We start from the raw sequence: 14,800 nt of genomic DNA on the forward strand, positions 1-14,800 counted from the left end.
TTTTTCTTTAAGATTTTATTTATTTGAGAGAGAGCATGAGCAGGGAGAAGGGGAAAGGGAGAGGGAGAAGCAGACTCCCCACTGAGCAGGGAGCCTGACCAGGGGGCAGTGTGAGGGGGGCTCTTGATCTGAGCCAAAGGCAGCCGACCAACTGAGCCACCCAGGCGCCCCAGACAAACATTTTAGAGAACTTGGTTACTCAGGAGCTGAGATGTAAGATGGAAAGAATGGAAGCAGAGACAAGAAGCTACTACATTAGTAGTAGTTTTTAAGGTTACAGGTTACAGTATTTAATTTTTATTGTATATTTATCTGCTAGAGAGATTCTGGTGTAGCTTGAACCAACACAGGTTAATATGTATAATTAATCTTTACATCTGTCACATTTGAAAAATGACCCTTATTTACTAAAAGATTCAGTAGCATGAAAACGAGCATAGGCATTTACAAAAGGCTTTTTATGATTAAATTCCTTGAGCACTTTGGCCTATTTGTATTGACAATTTTTATATACTGATGGATGCTTCTGGTTACCTTTTTTTCTCTTTGATTCTTTGAGTTATCTATCCTTATGTGATCCTCTGAACATTTACAGAGAGCCTTTCTAAACATTGATAGATTAATTTGGCCATTTTTATGCCTATTAAGAAGTAGGGAAGGGTCAAGAAATTGTAATTGTTTTATTTCTTCGCTTAACTACAAATAAATAGTGATTTTGCTTTAGAAACAAAGCAAAAATACAAGAAGCCTTTTACTTTTTTCATTTGCTGTGCTTGTCATGTAATAATTTTATTATTTTTAAAAGTATAGTTCCTAATTATTATATTCATGTACTTGAGCTGATGTTTCTACTGTAGAAAATTAAGAAAGGTCAGGTCAATAGCAAGCTAATTAGAGCACACTCTTTCTAGTTGTCATTGTAATGTAATTCTTCTGAATAGATATTAAACCCCATGAAAATGTGGTGCTCTGGAGAGGTCTCAAATCTACTCTCGAGAGTTCTCAAGTACAAGGAAAACAAATTCCTGGTGGATGCATCATAGTTACTTTCTGTAATTTTGTTTGAACATTCTACTGAGAGTGGTCTTTCAAGGGGAAAGATCTTTGACACTTGCGAATGTTAAATTTCTATTTTGATAGGAAATTACCATAAATGGTTTTGTTTGAATTCTTTATAATCTAAGGGGAGCAGTTATTTTTGATTGCACTGAGATTACCTTCCAGAATTAATCACATTCTGATGAAATAGAAAATCAAAATTATGAGGAAAAATGAAATATTAGTATTTAAAAATTTGAAGTCAAGTATATGATGGATCTATGACATTTGATATTTGTATTTGTACAAAAGATATATGGGATGAGAAGGAAGATACCTCTGTTCAATACATAGGAAAGTGAAGTATTGTCATATAATCTCAATATGCCAGAAGAATGGAATTTACAATCTTGGAAATCCAGTCTGTGTCTTTTTCTTCTCTACCTTCAACACTGCGTTTACCTACTTGATTTACTGGCTACACTGTTCATTTGGTATATTGATCTTTGGGTTTCCTGTCTTTTTTTTTTTTTTTTTTTTTTTTTTTTTATGATACAGAGAGAGAGAGAGAGAGAGGCAGAGACACAGGCAGAGGGAGAAGCAGGCTCCATGCACCGGGAGCCCAATGTGGGATTCGATCCCGGGTCTCCAGGATCGCGCCCTGGGCCAGAGGCCGGCGCCAAACCTCTGAGCCACCCAGGGATCCCAGGTTTCCTGTCTTTAACTTTTATAATGTAACTTGTAATTTTTCAGATCAGATTATCATTTGGACAGTACTCTAGATATCATACTTATCTAAAATCTGGGCAGATATGGTCAGTGTTTACTCCCACAATGCACAGTCAAGGTGATTCTTTGTGAGATGTTATCTGGGTGGAATGCCCTGGAAGCATGCCACCAGAGCAGGGCAATGGTCTCCACTAAGTAGCCTCCCAGTGCTGCTTTTCAGACTGTTGCTGGTGATTGCACAGGCTCTTCCTGCCAGGACACTGAATGCTTGTGTGGAGCACAGTGGGTGGGCTTAGGGACAGTAAAGAGTATATTAATGATTATCATAGTTAACTTTTCTCTTTCTCCTATGCATATTTTCCCTCTTTTTACCTGTGTACACTCTTATCTGCCTATGGTAGCTCTGTGTTGAGTAGTTCTTTATTCCTTGGTGTTCTAAATACCAACCCTAAGTAATTGAAAGCAAAATGCTTACCAGAAGTAGATGAAACAACAAAACCTAGTTTTGGAAAAGCACCCCTTTCTGTTTTATAGAAAACAGTGTTCTTTTACTTCATGGAAATGGCTTATTTTATTACCTGGTAGTATACATTTTTGTTACCATTAAATAGCCATATCACTATAGGAAGATTATTTTGATTTTATTTTAGTTGGTACCTGGTTCCACAGTTTCTGGGTACTATTACCTTCCCATTTTCCTCCCTAATTTCTATTTTTTAGGCTAAATGAGATCTTTGAATATTTTATATTTTATATTTATATTTTATATTCAGTCTTTCAAACATGACTCTTTTTTTAAGGACTGTGAACATTGTAGCAATATAGGGAGATAGCCAGATAGTTCAAATAAGAAATGTAATTGTTAATGGGATCTACAGCAAATGTATGCATCCATAAAGAGAACCCACATATTTTGACAATTGTATCAGGATTCCCTAGATTTATAGAAGTGGGGTGGAGGAGAGGATGAAAGCCAAATGGACTAATGCTGAGCCCAGCGGACTAATGCTGAGTGCCTCCCATGTTTTGATGTTTCTATGAACTTAATCTCATTTAATCTTCTCAGTAATCCTATATGAATAGGGATAATTACTCCTGTATTATAGGATTGAGTTACGGAACTAAGAAGTGAAGCTAGAGTTGGAACACGAGTTTCTCTGATGCCAAGGCCTATTCAACATCAACATTTTTCTCCGGTAGATAATCTCACAGTATTGTCACTGGCTATTTGCTTTGTAAATTAAAAAAAACCTTAAATAATCTGGAAATTTCTGTTGCAAAATATAGGTGAGGAGTAAGATGCTTGCTTTTTTCTTTTTTAAAATATTTATTTTTGAGAGAGAGAGGGAGAAAATGCCTTCATGCCTACTCATGCAATGGTGGAGAAGGGCAAGGAGAGGGAGGAACAGAATCTCAAGCAGACTCCCTGCTGAGCGTGCCCCCCCCCCCCCCCACTGGGGGCTCGATACCACCACTCCAAGATCATGACCTGAGGCGAAATCAAGAGTCAGATGCTTAACTGACTGAACCACCCAGGCACTCCAGATGCTTGCTTTTTGTATTTTTAAGAAACTTAAAATATTTAAGAGGGGTTTTCTTTGTTGTGATATGTCATTCTTGTTTCATATTTTAAGAATATTTAAGGAATGAGTAAATATTTTATTCCCTCTGGTAATATATAATGTATACCTTGATATATTGATAAAAGTAGAGGATACAAAGAGTACAACTTTTTAAAGAAGATTTATGTATCTTTCTCCTTTTAGCTAATAAAACATTTTCCTTACTATTCAGAAATTGATTAGTACTCTAATTGCCAAAGTAAGTTGTTTCATTTAAAAAATTATTTTTGGAAAGAGGCTTTTCTTATTAAACTAATTTGAATGACCAGTCTTGTACCTTGACTTGTAATAATGAAAGAAGAGGTACAGAGAGCTGTTTTATTTGAATAATAGACTTGCCAATTAGCCATCAAGTGCTTCCATCTGTGAAATTGTTGATCAGATGGGTTAGCTGGGATGTTTCCAGACTAGGGCATCATAAATGGCACTTGAAAACTGTCACTTTGATGATGAGGTTTCAAGTATTAATGCTTGATGCTGTGGAACCTTTTTTTCCTTTTGCAGTACCATGTTTTTTTAGAACATACTGATCCCACTTATGAATTCTGTGGCACCAAGAGAACTTGGAAGACCTGCCACTGATGTAAAGTTCTGCTTAATCTGCTGCTCTGGCCTGTGCTGAGATTGGTTTTAAACCAGAGTATTAACGGCTTCTTTAATGGCCTACACAGTAATGTTGGTTGATGATCTGACTGGCACAGGCAGGCTATGCTCACTGCCCATGGGCGATGGAACTGACATACACTGGGAAGTTTCTTTGCACTTTCCCATTGATATAAACTCATTTTCAAATATCTCTGTCCCTTAAATGTATGCTAGTCTAAGGTCACATAAATTTTTAATTGTAGCAATTGTACGAAATGAATTTAATATCTGCCCTATAATTTTTTTAGGATTTAAATTACTTATTGATAATTAATACATTTAAAATTTTGTTTAATAATTCAGAAATAAACATTTCTGGAAAGAATTGTCATGTTTTACCTCACTATGCCACATCTTCCTTGCTTGGTCTTCTGTTTTGCAGGATGTTTTCATTAGTAAGTTGACTTCTTTGAATGCTTGTAGATATGATTAGATTATGGGGTCCCTTTCTGGTTCCCAGTTTGTGTGGGGACAAATTCATGCCTTTGTTACTTTGTGGACACCAGCATGGCTGTCTCTCTGTCCTGGCACAGATACCTAATCCAAACTCACTGAGGAAGGCAATATATTTTGGGCAACAATGAAAAGCCTCATTCTGGAACTAGACTAGATCTGAATGGTGGCTGAGATCCGTGGAAGAGGAAAAGAGAATGACAATACAGTGTCAGTGTGCAGGAAAGTGGATGTTTGGGATTTTGTTCCTATTCATTTTTCTTCTAGGGTATATTTTCATATGTTAGCATCATTCCCAGGCCCTTCAACCTCCCTGAGCTATCTCCCAATGAGAAAAAAATATCAATTCAAATGTTTTGTTGTTTATTACTTTGGATTACCTGATGATTGCCTTTTTTATTCTCAGGTTTGGCTGTTACTCCCTCTCCTAGGCAAAAATGTCCAGTATTTAGTAAATAACATTGATTAAGCAACAGGTTTCTATCTCATAGGTGGAGATAGAGGCATATAGTAATTACTATTACTATAGTTGTAAGTAACTTACAACATTTGAAGGAAAAAGTATGATTTCAGAGTAGAACTGAAAGACTTGTTTTCAAGTGCTCTTCTATAGAGCATTAAACAGCAATATGAGAAAGGGAGAAGATAAATAGATGTGACAATGTGACCTTTACCTTCCTTCCTAAAAGAGTAAAATTTTCCCCTAAGTTTTTTTACCACAGCCTCGCTTTAATGGTCCTTGTCTTTTTTTTTCTGTCCCTCCCTGTTTCTTTAATTCTTCCAAAATAGCCATTCTGTAGATTTTATGTTGGTATCCCAAGTAGTATTATGAATAGACAAATGCTTAATGAAGTTAAGGTAGTGGTCAGGAGTGTTTCTAGGAAATCTTAGATGTTTTCCATCCCTTAATATCTGCTGGTTATGCCTCAGAACTTCCGAGGCTTTTTTGCTTCTACTTAGCATAAATCAAGGAGTTTGAGCACTAACCTAGGTATTTTTAAATAGTTACCTTTAAATAGGTAGCATGACATGTTACAGAGTTCAGAAGTTAGAACTGTGTGTATGTGTCCTTGCCATTTCTGTCTCCTTCCTTAGAAATAACTGCTGTTACCAGTTTCTGTCCTTCCAAAGATATTCTCTATTGGTGCTGTCCTGTAGAACTTTCTCTGAGCAAAGAAATGTGTATGGTATGCCACTAGCCACATGTGGCTGTTGAGCCCTTGAAATATAGGTGGTATGACTGAAGAACTAATTTTTTAAATTTAATTTTAATAATTTAAGTTTAAATAGCTTCATGTAGCTAATGGCTACCATATTGGACAGTGGAATGTGCATACTTAATAGTATATCCTGGATATTGTCCCATCTCATATTTAGGACATAAAAAGCTACCTCATTTTTCTCTAAGTGATTTTTTGCTATTTCTTTTTATGGAAGAACCATGACTTATTTAACCAGTCTTCTACTGATACACATTTAGGTCATTTCCTGTATTAATGTTTTCAAAAAGATATTTACTACACCATTGGCAGGTTTGGATTTAGGCTTTACCACTTACCTTGATCACCGTGGACACATTGGTTAACTTCTTTGAGCCTCAGCTTCTTCATTTATATAGGCACAATAATACTCACTTTGCAGGATTATGTAATTATTATAAGTAGTGTTAGGTAATAGACCTCCAAAATGGTGCTAGGAGCTCTATTAGGAGTAGTAGATATTGATAGCCTTATTGTTAACTTACTGTTTTAATAATGAGACCATAACAAGCCCAGAGTCCTATTTAATGTTGAACTAATGGCAGAACATTCAAAAGGCTTTGATTAGCTCAATTTAGGTTTGTAAGTACAGATAGTTTCGACCTTTTATTCACTTGACTTCTCTGAATTGTACATAGCCATCTGTAGATTACTTTTCGTATGCTAATTTAGAACTTTTGTATATCAGCTGGCAAAATTGTACATTTCAAGCTCTTCCATAGTGACTTCCTTGTCAGACAATGGTTAAAGCAGGGTCATTGGCTTTTTTTTTAGGTAGTCATACAACAGTATATTAATTTTAGATGTACAACATAGTGATTTAACATTTCTTTGCGTTACGATATGGTCTACCTTCCATCTGTCACCATACAGAGTTGTCATAATTTATTAACCATATTCACTGTGCTTTACTTTGCCACCCCCCCATCTTATTTATTTTATGACTAGAAGTTTATACGTTTTAATCTCCTTCAACTATTTTGCCAATCCATCCTCCACCCCTATTCCGTAGCAACCACCAGATTGTTCTCTTGAGTCTATATCAGCTTTGTTTTATTCAATTGTTTAATTTTAGATTCCACATATAACTGAGATTATTTGTCTTTCTCTTGAGTTCTTTCACTTAGGATACTTCTAGGTCCATCCATGTTGTTACAAATGGCAAGATTTGATTCTCTTTTATGGTTGAGTAATATTCCATTGTATATGTACCACATCTTTATCCATTTATCTGTCAGTGGATGCTTAGGTTGATTTCTGTATCTTGGCTATTGTAAATAATGCTGCAGTGAACATAAGGGTGTATATATCTTTTTGAATTAGTGTTTTTGTTTGCTTTGGATACATACCCAGAAGTGGAATTGCTGGATCATATGATAATTATATTTTTAATTTTTTGAAGAACTCCATACTGTTTTTCATATTGGCTGTGCTGGTTTCCATTCCCACCAACAATGGGAATTGTAAGAGTTCCTTTTCCTCCACATTCTTGCCAATATTTGTTATTTCTTGTCTTTTTTCATAATAACTATTCTGACAATGGGATCCCTGGGTGGCGCAGCGGTTTGGCGCCTGCCTTTGGCCCAGGGCGCGATCCTGGAGACCCAGGATCAAATCCCACGTCGGGCTCCCGGTGCATGGAGCCTGCTTCTCCCTCTGCCTGTGTCTCTGCCTCTCTCTCTCTCTCTGTGTGACTATCATAAATAAATTAAAAAAAAATAAAAAAAAAATAACTATTCTGACAAGTATGAGATGGTTTTGATATACATTTCCCTGATTAGGGATGTTGAGCATCTTTTCATGTGATTGTTGCCCATCCCTGTGTTTTCTTTGGAGAAATGTCTATTCATAACCTCTACCCATTTAAAAAATATTTTATTTGAGAAAGAGAAAGAGCACGAACAGCAGCGAGGGATAGAGGGAGAAGGAGAAGCAGACTCTCCACTAAGCAGGGGGCCTGATGCGGGGCTCGATCCCAGAATCCTGGGATCATGACCTAAGCAGAAGGCAGACACTAAACTGAGCCACTCAGGTGCCCCTGCCCATTTTTTAATTAGATTGCTTTTTGATACCGAGTTGTGCATTCTTTATATATTTTGGATACTAACCCATTACCATTTATATCATTTGTAAATATCTTCTCCCTATCAATAGGTTGCCTTTTTGGTTTTGATGGTTTCCTTTGCTGTGCAAAAGCTTTTTATTTTAATGTCCCATTTGTTTATTTTTTGCTTTTATTGCCCTTGCCTGACCTCCAAAAAAAATATTGCTTGCACTAATGTCCAAAAGCTTACTGCCTGTGTTTTCTTCTAGGAATTTTATGGTTTGCAGTCTTACATTTAAGTCTTTAATCCAGGGGCGACTTAGTGGCCCAGTTGGTTAAGCATCTGCCTTTGGCTCAGGTCATGATCCCAGAGTCCTGGGATCGAGCCCCTCATTGGGCTCTCTGCTTAACAGTGAGCCTGCTTCTCCTTCTCCTTGTATTCTCTCTCTCTGTCAAATATATAAATAAATGTTTAAAAAAATCTTTAATCTATTTTGAGTTTATTTTTGCATATGACATGAGAAAATGGTCTTGTTTCATTCTTTTGCATGTATTTGTTTAGTTTTCCCAATACCATTTTTTGAAGAGACTGCCCTTTCTCCATGGTATAGTCTTAACCTTTGTTGTAGACTGATTGTATAACTGTGGCTGTGGATTTATTTCTGGGCTGTTTATTCTGTTCCATTGATCTGTGTCTGTTTTTGTGCCAGTACCATACTGTTTTGACTATGATAGCTTTGTAGTATTGTTTGCACTCAGGTTGTGTGATACTTCGATCTTTTTTGTTCTTTCTCAAGATTGCTTTGGTTATTCAGGTTTTTGTGGTACTCTACAGATTTCAGGATTATTTGTTATAGTCCTATGCAAAATGCCATTGGTATCTTGATAGAGATTGCATTGAATCTCTAGATTGTTTTGGATAATATGGGCATTTTAACAGTATTACTTCTTCCAGTCTGTAAGGATGGATATCTTTCCATTTGTATGTGTCATCTTCAGTTTCTTTCATTGGTGTCTTACATTTTTCAGAGTATTGGTATTTCACCTCCTTGGTTAAATTTATTTCTAGTTACTTTATTCTTCTGGTGCAATTGTAAATGGGATTACTTAATTTCTCTTTCTGACAGATAGTTAAAAGTATAGAAATGGAACAGATTAATTGTATATCTTGCAGCTTTAGTGAATTTATTTATTCTAACCGTTTTTTGGTGTGGTCTTTAATTTTTATGTATATAGTATCATGTCATCTGCAAGTAGTGACAGCTTTACTTCTTTTCCAGTTTGGATGCTTTTTATTTCTTTTTCTTATGTGATTGCTGTGGCTAGGACTTATAATATGTGTTGAATTAAAGTAGGTCACTGTTAATATAACATTGTATTTGAACATTTTATGGTATATTGGAATATTGATGAAAAACAGGAATATAAAAAGGCAGTAAAAAAATAATAAAAAGGCAGTGATACTATTTAGAAGTGGCCATAGGTTTTAGAATTATATGGGTAATGGAAGCATATTATGAGTTTGGGTATAATTTTTTTTCTTTAGTATTATCAGTGATATTGTTTATTTGAAACATAAAACCCTTAGAATTATATTGAAGAAGTAAGCTTCGTTGAAACTTCATTTCTTGACCATAGGTGATTTTTGTATTTTTAATAAACTGGAAACAATAGCTCATTTTAAGTTTACCTTGACTTCATTTTTTGTAAACATTAAGGTCTATTATCAACACTGAGCAGTGTCATATAAATGATTCACTTATTCAGAGTTCTTTAAAGAAAAACCAGTAACCAAAATTTTTACAAGTATGCAGATTCAGAACCAGTTTCAGGCATGCTGGATGTCTGTATATACTATGAAGAAAATGTGATGATAGATAGTATTTGTTGTTGTTTAATCTGAGTACCTAACAGGCATGCTTATGAGTGAAACTGGAGTTAAAGGAATGACAAAGTATCCTTTTTATTTCCAAATTTAGTATTTATTTCTAAAGCATATACGTATATATACACACACACACACATAAATAAAATGATGTTAGAATTACTGTTTTTTGACAGACACCAATAATTTAAGTATAAAAAAGTGTATTGTTAAAATACAGTAGTAGCAGCTGTGTGCCAGACACTGTACTAAATGAAATACCTAATGTTCTGTCATTTAATCCTCACAGTAATCAGTACCAGGGTTAAGAGAAGTCCCAGTTCACAGGAGTCTTAACTTTAAGCAGCGAGGCAGTAATTTAACCTCATATTTATTCTTTTTGATTTCGGAATATCTATGCCCCTTACTAACATTTTAATTTGGGAGGGGATTTTATCAGATTTTTGATAGACATTGTCATTTTTTTAATATACTGAATTTATAAGAATGACCCAGTGCAGATGATCAGTTTTTGTGCATGGTGATGGGCTCAGGGCTGTCTGTGCAGGTAACTTTAAGCAGTAAGTCATAATAATATTTTTTATTGTGTAAACAGATAGCATTAGTGGTAATTGAAAAGATGTACTATAGCAGAAAGAGGATTGGACCTGAATATACCTCCTGACCCGTAGCTTGCACAATTATTTAAATTATTTATGTTTATCTTTTATCTGCCTATCTGTATGTTCAGTAGAATTATGATTATACCTCTCTATTTCATTGTTTTAAGAATCAATAAAAAACGAGAGGATTTAAAAATGTTTTTTAAAATCATATAGCACTTACATATTTTAATCTGAAAGATTAAAAATTGGTCTCCCAATGCAAAACATTGTGGTGAGTTTTTGTGCCTTGATGAAGTATCCCTAAACTAGATTTGTCTCCTTTGACCAGAATATTTCTCTAACAACTTTTGGAATTAATTATCTTTGAACTACAAATGATAAGTTTGGAAACTGCAGTGTGTTTATGTGTGTGTGTGTGTGTTTGTATGTAAACACAGGTGCTATAATCCAATCATATTGTAGGCGGAGTCAGGAGGTTTTTTTGTTTTGTTTTGTTTTGAAAGATAGAGAAGCTGCTCTTAAAATGTCTTAATTGGACATTTCTGAATGAATGCTATTTTTGACTCTGATACATAATTTGCTGAGCTGCTACACCAAATCATATTATCTATTCTATTTATTTGTAAGCCTTATTCTATTTTATGCTTACAAAAGAGTTTTATTTTGTAGGGACTATATTTGAGAATTATCATAAGAGGCAGTACATAATCACTGAAGGCATTAAGTAACTTTACAATATTCTTTGAGTTATAAGGATTTAGGATGGAAATATTTCCAAGCTTTTTATTTCTTTTGTTTTTATTAGCTTTATTGAGATGTAATTGGCATGCAATAAACTGTACATACATAAACAATATAATTTGATAAGTTTTGACATGTGTGCATTGTGAAACCAGCACTGCAATCATGATGGTGAGCACCCATCACTCCCACATTTATTTAGGCCCCTTGGTAATCCCTCCTTTTTTATTCTTCCCCATTCGCGAAGCAACCACTGATCTGTCATTATATATTAGTTTTCATTTTCTAGAGTGTTAAATAAATGGAATCATATAGTAGTAGTCTTTTTGTCTGCCTTTTATACCACAAGTATTTTGAGATTCTTCTAAGTGTGTATCAATAGCTCATTCCCTTTTATTGTTTAGTTGTATTTCATTGGATCGATATACCACAGTTCATTTATCTACTCACCTGTTTACAGCTATTTTGGTGTTTTCTGGTTTGGGGCTATTATAAAATAAAGCAGTAATGAACATTATGTACATGTTTCATTTCTCTTGAGGAAACGCCTAAGAGTGGAATAGCTGGATCATATAGTAGATAGATGCTTAACTTACTAAAAAACTGTCCAACTTTTTTCCAAAGTGGTTGTATAATTTTACACTCCTACTAGCAGTGTATGAGAGTTCCAGTTCCTCCACATCCTTGCCAACACTTGATATGGTTAGTCTTTTTAATTGGGGCCCTTTTAATGGGTAATTATGGTTCTAGTTTATACACTTCCTTAATGACTAATGATGTTGAACATCATTTCATGTGCTTATTTGCCATCCGTATATCTTTTTTAGTGAGGTCTTTATTCAGATCTGTTATCCAGTGTTTACTGGGCTGTTTTATTTGTGAATTTTTTGAGTTCTTTACGTAATCTAGATGCAACTCCTTTATCAAGTATGTGATTTGCAGATAATATTTTTTCTACTCTGTGTTTTTTGAAAAGGAGAGTTTTTAATTTTGAAGTCTAATTTATAAAAATTTTCTGTTATAAATTATACTTTGGTATGATGTCTAAGAAATCTGTGCCAACTCAAGATCATGAAGATATTCTCTTGTTTTTCTAGAAGTTTTATAGTTTTAAGTTTTATATTCATGTTTGTGATCCATTTTGAATTTTTTATATATGATGCAAGGTGTGAATCATTCGGATTTTAAAGCATATTTTACATGTGGATATCCAACTCTTGCAGCAACATATATTGAAAGATTTTTTTTCCTACCTTTGCATTTGTACCTTTATTGTAAATCAGTTGTCCCTGTACATGTGACTCTATTTCCAGAATCTCTTCTGTTTCATTATCTGTTTGTCTTTAAAGCTAGTACATTGTCTTGAATACTGTAGTTCCATAATAAATGTTGAAATAAGGTTGTGTTGGTTCTCCTGTTGTTCTTTTTAGCAGCAGTGTTTTGGCCACTCTAGGTCTTTTGCATTTTCATACAGATTTTAAAATCAAGTATCTTAATTTATATAAATGAAAACTTGTTGGTATTTTGATTGATGGTGTATAAGATCTATACAGCAATTTGGGGAGAACGGGTATCTTTTTTTTTTTTTTTTTAGAGATTTTATTTTGAGAACTGATATCTTAACAATATTGAGTCTTGCAACCCATGAACACAGTATATTTCTCTTTATTAAGGTTTTAAATTTTTCTCAACAATTTTTTGTGCTTGTCAGTGTACAGAGTTTTCATATTCTGTCATATTTATGTCTCTTCCATATTTTTGATGCTATTATGGCAGTGTTTTATTTCAGTGATTATGTTGTCTGTGAAACAGTTTTACTTTTTCTAATCTGAATGCCTTTTTTTTTTTTTTTTGGCTGAACTGCATAGAACCGTCAGTAAAGCTTTTTTTTTTTAAGATTTTATTTATTTATTTATTCATGAGAGACAGGGATGGGGGTCAAGACATAGGCAGAGGGAGAAGCAGGCTGCATTTAGGAAGCCGGAAGTGAGACTTGATCCCAGGACCCCAGGATCATGCCCTGAGCCAATGCTCAACCGCTGAGCCACCCAGGCATCCCTGAATGGACATTAAAGTGGACCCTTCTGGGGTGCCTGGGTGGCTCATTCAGTTAAGCACCTGCCTTTGGTTCACGTCGTGATTCTGTGGTCCTGGGATTGAGCCCTGTCAGGATCCTGTTCAGTGGGGAGTCTTGCTTCTTCCTCTCCCTCTCCCTTTGACTCTTCCCCTGCTTGTGTTTGTGCTGTCTCTCAAATGAATAAAAAATAAAATAAAATAAAATAAAATAAAATAAAATAAAATAGACTTTTTTGTTCTTAATCTTAGGGGGAAAACATTCATTCTTTCATCATCAAACATATTAGCTTTGTGTTTTTTAATAGATAGTCTTTATCAGGTTACAGATAAAGTTTTTTGTTTTGTTTTTTTTTTTACAATTTTTTTTTTATCTTATTTAGTTTTCGTCTGGAATGGATATTAGGCTATGTCAAATTCTTTTTTTGCTTTTGCTGAGATGATCATGTTGAGTATAATGAACTTCTTTAACATTTGTAATATTTGCTCTGAAATTGTTTGATACTGTTATAGATATTCCAGCTTTCTTTTTTATTAGTGTTAATGTGAAATAGTTTTACCAGTAAACTCATTTGGGTACTTATTTAACCTACTTGTAATACCTTTCTTTTAGGTAGCATATAGATATTGTTTGTCCTTAATTTAGTCTGATAAACTTGGCTTTTTAATTGCAATATTTAGGTTATTTATGTTTAATGCAATTATTGATATGATTACATTTAAATCTGTCATATTACTGTTTACCTATTTTTTCTCACTTGTTCTTTTGTGAGGTTTTTGCCCTTTTCTGCCTCCTTTTAGATTGAGTTTTTAAATAATTCCATTATATCACCTTTGTTGGATTTCTAGCTATCACTTTTTTGTTAGTTTATTATTTGTTTTAGGACTCGTAGTATAGATCTTTTTTTTTTTTCTTTTTAAAGATTTACTTATTTATCTACTTCTTTTAGAGTGAGCAAAATGGGGGGGAGGGGCAGAAGGAGAGATTCTTCAAGCAGACTCCCCAGCCAGCACAGAGCCTGATAGGGGCTGGATCCCCTGACCTGTGAAATCATGACCTGAGCCAAAACCAAGAGTCAGACACTCAATTGACTGAACCACCCAAATGCCCCTATAGTATATATCTTTAACTTATCAATTTGTCTTCAGTTGATGTGTACTACTTACATGTTAAATGTAAAAATAGTATACTTTTTTTTACAATGTTAAAATACTATACTTTGTATCTTCCCTCTTAACGTTTGTATCATTATTGTTATATATTTTAGTTTTACCTATGTTATAAACTTCACTGTATGTTTTTACTATTTATGCCTAAAGTCTATTTTTTTATTGTAAAATATATGTAACATAAAGTTTACAACTTTAACCATTCATAAGTGTACGGTTCTTTGTCATTAGGTATATTCTCACCGTTTTGTAATCACCACCATCCATCTCTGGAACTTCATCTTCCCATATAGAAACTCTGCCTGTTAAACAATAATTCCTCATTCCCCTCTCCTCCCAGCCTTTGGCAGCCATCATTCTACATTTTATGTGTATGAACTGATTACTTTAGGTACTTCATATGAATGAAATCATATAATATTTGTTCTATTGTGATTGGCTTATTTCACTTAGCATAATATGAAGATTTATCCATATTGTAGCATGTGTCAAAATTTCCTTCCTTCTAAGGTGAACGATATTCCATTGTATGGTAA

General features: G+C 34.4%; 1 protein-coding gene across 2 annotated transcripts in view; it reads left to right on the forward strand.

Moving 5' to 3' along the window:
* PSMD14 (proteasome 26S subunit, non-ATPase 14) overlaps positions 1-14,800 on the forward strand; it is a 102,723-nt gene that overhangs the window by 18,813 nt on the left and 69,110 nt on the right. The gene's annotated exons all lie outside the window — the stretch shown is intronic.

Source organism: Canis lupus, chromosome 36, assembly GCF_011100685.1.
Source record: "Canis lupus familiaris isolate Mischka breed German Shepherd chromosome 36, alternate assembly UU_Cfam_GSD_1.0, whole genome shotgun sequence".
Lineage (NCBI taxonomy): Eukaryota > Metazoa > Chordata > Mammalia > Carnivora > Canidae > Canis > Canis lupus.